General features: G+C 41.9%; 1 protein-coding gene across 1 annotated transcript in view; it reads right to left on the minus strand.

The window, feature by feature from the left end:
- The window catches only part of WAPL (WAPL cohesin release factor), a 132,051-nt gene that overhangs the window by 93,926 nt on the left and 30,408 nt on the right, over nt 1-7,717 (minus strand). The window lies entirely within an intron of this gene.

Below are 7,717 nucleotides of genomic sequence, written 5' to 3' on the forward strand. Positions count from 1 at the left end.
AGGAATGCTAGTTCTGAAGGGAGTAGGCAGAATCATAAAACTAAAGTGAGAAATTGTAGCTTGACTTTGAGGATCAGTGCCAGTGTTTATCACTTCATACAGGTTTGCTTTTGAGATGTTTGTTTACTCAGAAGGCTTACTCTTCTGCTTTTTAAACTCTGAAAACCATTTTCAGCTGTCCACGTTTTGATTAAAACAGAACACTGACATTTTCTTGTAGTCATACTGAATTATTCACAAGTTCATCACCAAAAAAATTAAGCAGAGTATATTTGTTAAGTGAATTCATGGCATTGCCAGAAAATGGAAGTCCACTACATTTGCATTATTCTGATGCTTAGAAATGTAAAGCAAGTCCAAACATGATCCCAGCATAGAATAAAAAGTCTCTGCTCCAAAGAGCTTGTTATCAAGTACAAGGAGACAAGAAATGGAGGTGTACTGGTAGGAAAGGGGCAGATAAAATCGGACAATATATGTTGGTGGTGTCAATATGGCCAGCAGGTTGTGTGTGCCTGCAGCCCAGCTATTATCAATGTCTCTCACTGCCACTGCCACCAGCATGCAGAACTGCATGGAGACAAGCAGATCATGCATGGCAGAAACTGTGTTCAGGGAATGATGGAAATGGGCATCACTGGCTGACAGGATGAGAGAGCTGGCAAGCCAGAGCTGTCTGAAAGATGATAGCTAAGCTGGAGATAAAGAGTGAAAACCAGAATATGTATCTGATTTGAGATAAAAGAAAGGTGGAGAGATGTCAAAGAAAGGGATGCAGGGCAACAACAGTTAAAGAAAGGAGCTGGGAGAGGATAGGATCAAAATGAAAAGGGCTTAGACTAAGTTGAACACAGTCTCACTTGCACACTTGTATCCTGTCTGCAACCTTGTGATAACTGTCCTGTACTTTCCATTAATTAAGGTTGGAGTAAAAGGATGTCATGGCAACTGAACTAGAAGTCACTGAGGATCCAGAGGAGGCATTTAGCAGAGTAGGTATTAATAAACGTCACACCACAGAGCTAAACAAAGAAGGATCTGTTCATTTAGAGGCCTCATGTGGACACTTGGGAAATCAGAGTCCATGGTGATAACAGGCTGGATGACAGCCCTGGCAGAAGAGTTTATAAAGAAACAGGCATATGGCTTTACACTTCTGTACACTGAGAAGCTCTGATAGTAGATCTGCACTGGATTCTGCTCTAGCCTAAGCATTAGGTCTCTTTGATTTCAGACTTTGTGTGAAGTTTCAAGTTGCAGCAGGGACAAACTCCTCATAATGTCTCTGTTCTCAGTGGCCATTATAGAATCCTGCCCAAATCTTGAACACTGTTGCAGCTGAAGCAGAATTTGGTGCAGGCTACTGCTGGCCCTTTTGTTTTGTGTACAACACTGAAATCTTGTACAGACTCAGCTAAAATATTCTCTGGCAATTTTAATTTTCACTCAGTCTGCAGGCTATTTTTAGAAACAATTCAAATACAAGATTTTGAAAATTTGGTGATGTTAGTGAGTGGTCTTCCTTCTCATCCTGCCCCAATTCCTGAAAGCACAGTGCAGTCTAGAACAGCAAAAAAGGGCAGCTGCAATGGCTGGGAGTTGCTGAGAGTTAAGACACCTGCTTATTAGTGCAGCAACAGAATTTTCTCTCACCAGTGGCTTGACAATTGTGGTTTGCTTTTTTCCCCATACATAACCACTGATGTTATTTCTAGAAATGATAGAATTTTTTTCACAGGGATGTTGTAAGACAGACAGTATGTGCCAGAAAAAATAATTGTAGAGACATCAGGGCAGCATATGTATTCTCTGCAGATCATTTGTGGACAACAGTGCTGTTATCTAAGGAGGGAGATGATAGTTCTTTAATATTCAATGACACCACGATTTGTTTACCCTCTTGTTATTGTGAACTATTATTTCTCAAATGTCAGTGTTTTCATTTTGATTGCTGTGTGTGGGTACAAATTGCTTTATACTGTTCCTTTTTCTTTAGTCTATTCATCAAAGATCTGGCTGTCTCCATGACTGTCCCCCATATTACATATTTCTGCAACCCCTCCCATGAGAGGCTTGAGTCACTGAGTTCTTTCTATTTCAGAAGTAATTACCACATAAGCAGATGGGAGTAAAAAACCAACAATCAGAAACCAAATGGTACCAGTAGTTCTTCCTGAAAGCAGTATAAGCTCTCTGCCACTGCTGACCAAATCCTGGCACTGCTGTCTGCCACTGGCCACTGTGTGCACCTCTAGTGGCAGCTAGCACTTCAGCAGGGGAAAAATGCTTGATACGATTTCTCTGCAATTTTACTTCTTACCCCTTCTCTGTCAGTAATCCTCCTCTTATTGGAGTGGTATTGTAGCTGGGAAACACACAATTCTGCTGCATCTCTGCATAAGCAAATCTTTCATAATGCCTGTTTTCAGCAAAAATGACCAAGCAGCTTGGAGACCACCATGTGCTGACCCTACATTTCAGCCCACTGTAGACTGACTTGTCTGTGATAGAGATATGGTTTATTAATAGGGAGAGCGTAATAAGGGAAGTTTTCTTTAAGTTTTGTATGTAACCAAAAATATGGGGAGGTTCTTTTTTTCTGCAATGATCCAGCAACTTTTCAATTGTTTTTTAAATGTGATTTCTCCCTGACTACAGTAGGTACTAAACTGCACCAGCACAATCGGCTTTAGTTCACAGATGTGAGAAGGTGAGAACTCTTATTTGGGAACTGGAAGTAGGGAAGCTTCCAGCTGAAATTGTTTGAAAAGAGTTTGGCTAACCAGAGTTCCTTGGAGAAGGGTAGGCTTTGCACAGAGGGTAAGCCATAGGAGACAGGGAAGGGTGAATCTGGGAGTTCAGTCCATAAATCAGGGTTAAGAAGCTTTTTTGGAGGCACTGCAAATCCAACTTGGCTGGTCTTGAGAGCTCTTTGTGAACTACTTTGTGTTCAGATTCTGTGGGGAAGAACAAGAGGAACAGAGGTGGGCTGACCTTTTCAAGCTACCTGGCCTTGAAGCCATAAACCCCAAGAGGAAGCTGCAAATGCAGCTGGAAGAACTAAGGCAGAGCAGCTGCTGGATTGTGCCTTGCCACAGAGTTGCAGCCTAATGCCATTTACAGGGCTACATTCAGATTGTTGGAGAGGTCACTGATAGAATCTTTTCATCTCAGTGGAAAAGATTTTGGTTTTGCTACATATTATAAAAAAAACTTGTGTTTGACAGGACTTTTCTAAACCATCCTTTCTGGTCTGGCCCTTGTGTACTTCACCCAGCCCTGGGACACTCCCTCTCCTGCTGTGGGGCTGAACAGCCCAGTGTTAGAGCTTGCTGGCTGCGCCCTACAGTTTGTGCCTTTGCTGTTCACCATAGATCTTGGCTACCCTACAAAATTAGAACTACCCATGAGGTGAATTATTCACTTCTACGGCACAACAGAAACCATGTTGATTTGATTTACTGTTTTCTATTTTGTCTATTGATTTTTGAGTAGTCCCAAGAGTAGGCTCCCATGAAAGGCCACACAGAACTTTGTACTCAGTTTAACAATTTTATTTCCAAAGGGTCTTCTTGCCTCCCGTCCCCTTGCCAAGTTGCTGCAGGCACGAAGAACTATATTTAATTTTTATGATTAATAGAGCACACAGAAGATATATATTACACAATTCTCTCCCTGCCTTGTTGTTTGGGGTGCCAAAATTGCGGTGCACTCTCTGAGAGCAGCTAAGAAGTGGGAGAGCTCCCCTCTGACAGATCTTTGCTGTTAAAAGGCAAAAAGAACATAGATGGTTGAAACCAGAGTTTCGTGCAAAATGAGCAAACAGTTTTTACCTGCATATCTAAGCAGATATATTTGTTGCAGGTACCAGTACAAAAATAGTGCCCTAAAAATGCTTCTGAGACAAACATGTTTTCAGATGTTGCAGCCACTGAGAAGCAATATTAAACCAGAGACCCAGGGCTCACACTGTGCAGGGGAGGGTGTGTAGCGAAGGCTTCTATGGACTCAGATCTTACAGTGTGATATTGCCTTTTGAAAGGCAGGTACTGCAAATGGATGGACACTCAAATGAAAAATCAATAGTTGTTCTCTGTATCCCATCACTTATACCATTACCTAGCATGCCTAGTGGGCAAGCAGAGCATATTTTGAGCATTGAGAATTGCCTTCCCCAAGATGTTTTCAGGAATTGTCACTATCATTCCCCACATGACAATGGGGAAAAAAATAAAATCACTCAACTTATTAACAATACCCAACAGCTTTGTTCTGTGCATGCCTCCTTTGTGGTAACTCAAACCCTAGACCTGTGTCTGCACTCAAAGAAAAGTGGGACTTTACCTTTCCAATTTCTGAGTAGTCTATTCCTCTATCCTCATGCTGGCCTTGGAAACCTAGGTGATCTTTCAGATAATTTAAAGAAGCCCAGGTGAGCCTTTGTAAAGATGTCTTAAAGTCATTAATGCCTTGCTGACTATGCCCCTGGTCTTTTAACTCTCCTGGCATTTCCCAAAAACAGTCTGTTTATCTTGTAGGCAGCAGAGTACCTGTTCTTGCAGTGCACTCTGTATTCCTGTAGATGAGCTAAAACCTAATTCCACCCATAGCTCCCCACCAAAGAACAGGACAATGAGTTCTTTTCCCATCATTGTGAAAGAAATCTTATACTCATTTGGACTTTAATTAAATTTTACCCAGGCATTATCTTTCCCTTTTTCTGTTAGACAATTTTCTCAGTTTCCTGGAAGTCCAAGAGTCCATGGTCTTTCTGCTATTTTTGCCTGTAATTTATAAAAATCTGTGAACAGAAGTAAATTATCAGCAGCAAGAGGTTGCCTTGGGTCTGGGTGAGCTGGAGCTCATTTTCCACATTTCCACATTCCTCCCTGAGCTGTGCTGTGTTGGTACCTAGAAAGGTGCTGCTCACACCCCAGTGTTTTGGCTATGGCTGAGCAGTGCTGGTACTGCAGCAATGCTGTCTCTCCAACACTCCCCTCTTGCCTGTGGGCAGGCAAGACCTTGGCAGGGGCCATAGCCTGGACAGCTGATCCAGCTGACAGAAGGGATATTCCATACCATACGATGTCTGCTCAGCAATAAAAGCTAAGAGAAAGGAAGAGGTGGGGGGCATTTGTTCTTTCAGTGTTTGTCTTCTGGAATAATTGCTGTGCCTACTGAAGCCCTGCCTCCTGGGAAGTCGCTGGCCAACTCCTGCTGATGGGAAGTAGAGAGTAAGTCTTTTCTTTTCCTCTGCTTCCACACACACCTTTTCTTTCGTTTTATTAAACTGCCTTTATCTTGGGTCACAGGTTTTTTCCATCCTATTTTGTCCTTTCCCCTCTTATCCTGCTGAGGAGGGGAGGGATGGAGAAGCTTGGTGGGTAGCTGGCATCCAGCCAAAGGCAGGACTCTCAAGGTGGGAAGGTTGCTTTCCCCATAGTTCAATGTGACAGAATCCCGAGAGATTAATATTGGATAGGTTTTCCTTTTTCTAGAAGTGACTGGAGGGCAATTCAGAGCTGGGCCATAAGCCAGGTGAACTTTCTGCATATTTCACACACAAAACTTGTGGCAGAAATGTTTGAAAGCTTTAGGATGAGCTGATGCCTTTGGAAAGAAAGTACCTGGGTCGTAAACTGATATGTTTTCTCCATTAGGCTTCCCAGGAATACAACTGAGGTAAGCTTTTGGTAGAGAATAAACAAGGGACACAGAGAGAGAGAGAGAGAGAGGCCAAATTTCCCTCCAGATCCACAAGTGTAATGTTTTGATAACTTCAAGTGAAATAGCCTTAGCTATAAAGAAAAAACAATTATTGCTCAATGGAATACTTCGAACTGTTCTCTCTGGTTTAACACTGCATGTAAAGCAAAACAAACCTGAGAGAAAAAAGTTTTGTGAATGATTTGCTATGTGTCTCTGTCTGACTCCCCATGCCCTAGGGACAGAGAATGAGATGTCTCATGCTTCACACCTTATACTGTTCTAGGATGATTCCTCTTCTTCCATGGAAGCTGCATTATCACACAACAGGGCAGCCAAATCGCCTCTAGCAATTGGCCATAATAAAGGATCACGCAACTACCATCGTGTGAGAACATCTCCACTGGCCATGAATCTGAGTGTTAGGGTCCAATTTTCAGAAATAAATTCCCTAGCTTGCAAGTGCCTAGCATTCACAGAAACACAGTCCTAAGGCTAAGGAAGGATACCAAATGAGTAGCCCTCTTTGGACTAGCATCTGCTTCCCAGTGGGAAAATTTCCTTTCTCTCCTTTACACTGCATATTCATTCATAATACGCTCTCAGGAACTGGTGAACTAATCAAAGTAATCTCTCTGCAAAGGCATGTACATTAACACCAAATCTAATGAAGCAAGAAGACAGACAGCTTCTATAATGTCTAATTTACTTTAAAAAAATATTATATTTATTCTGTGATTTCATTACTCTGCCAAATATATTACGGGCTCTCCTAAAAATGCCAAAAAAGTTGATGCTTCCAGGCTAACTGGAAATGAAATATTTTCAGTGCATTGACTTGTTGTTGAGAGGAAATAAGAAGGAAGAAAAATGTCATCTGTGACTCAAGGAAAAGGAAAACTTTATGCACAAGCTGTAGGTAAACAGATTGAGTGTTGGCATTGTCCAAAACTAAGACATAAAGCAGAAAACAAAGAGGATCTAAGCAAAGAAAATGAGAATGTCAAGTCAAAGATCATATCTGATCTAGCATTTATGCTTGTCTTGAAGATTGTATGTCTCGAACTTTGTCCTATCAGTTTGACAAGATCAGGATGTAACTGTAAGCAACTCCTTTGAGCACAGAGTTCACACATGGGAGACCTCCCATTGTCTCATTTCTCTGCAGGTCAATCATTTATGTATTTTCTGCTCTACTCCCTCAATAAGCTTTATTTGAAGATAGTATGAGCCTTTGCCAGTTTCATATTGTGGCTTTCTCTAATGATGTCTCCTGACTATTTAGTAGTAAAATGCAAAATTATCTTCCAAAAAGGTTCTGTCCCTCAAAATGTCCAACACCATTGTTTGCTGCAACATCCTTACAGTGCAAGCACTGTGTATGTGCTTGGGATGGATTTCGAGTTCACATTGATGTCTTTTGAAGTTCATACCATTAATGTCACATCCACCATTGCCCTGATATTCATGTGTCTGATGTCACACACAGAGAAGGGAAAAGCACACTCTAAAAAGTGACCATAGAATCTCAGACATTGGCAAAGGTCAGTCGATCAGCCACCTCTGCAGTTCTGCCACAGCTGGTTGAAATCTTGCTTGGCTGTGTCTACCAACACTGCAGGGCAGGGACACTCAATGAAACCTCTCTGCCTTTCATAATGGGCCTGCTAATTACTATTCTTAAGGTGCCACAGTTTGAGAGCCTGTAGAGTCTAAGGGGCATTTGTGCTGGTTAATGTTCAGTGGCCTGGTGACAACAAGGATGGCTTCCCTCCTTAAATGACTTTCAAGGGAAATGCAACGCTATAGGTGTGTGCCTTTCATTAGAGGCACAGCTCCCATTCATGCAAAAAAATGCAATCCTTCCGTTTATGGTTAGGTAATGCAGGTGTTCATTTAAGGAAAGGTACATGTGCAGAGCTGGGGGAATGCAGTTCCCACCATTACTAACACAGCCTTCTCACAAAGGCTTTCCAGGAACAGTTCACGTCATCTATTTTTAATACCAGCT

Source organism: Corvus brachyrhynchos, unplaced genomic scaffold, assembly GCF_000691975.1.
Source record: "Corvus brachyrhynchos isolate BGI_N302 unplaced genomic scaffold, ASM69197v1 scaffold279, whole genome shotgun sequence".
Classification (NCBI taxonomy): Eukaryota; Metazoa; Chordata; class Aves; order Passeriformes; family Corvidae; genus Corvus; species Corvus brachyrhynchos.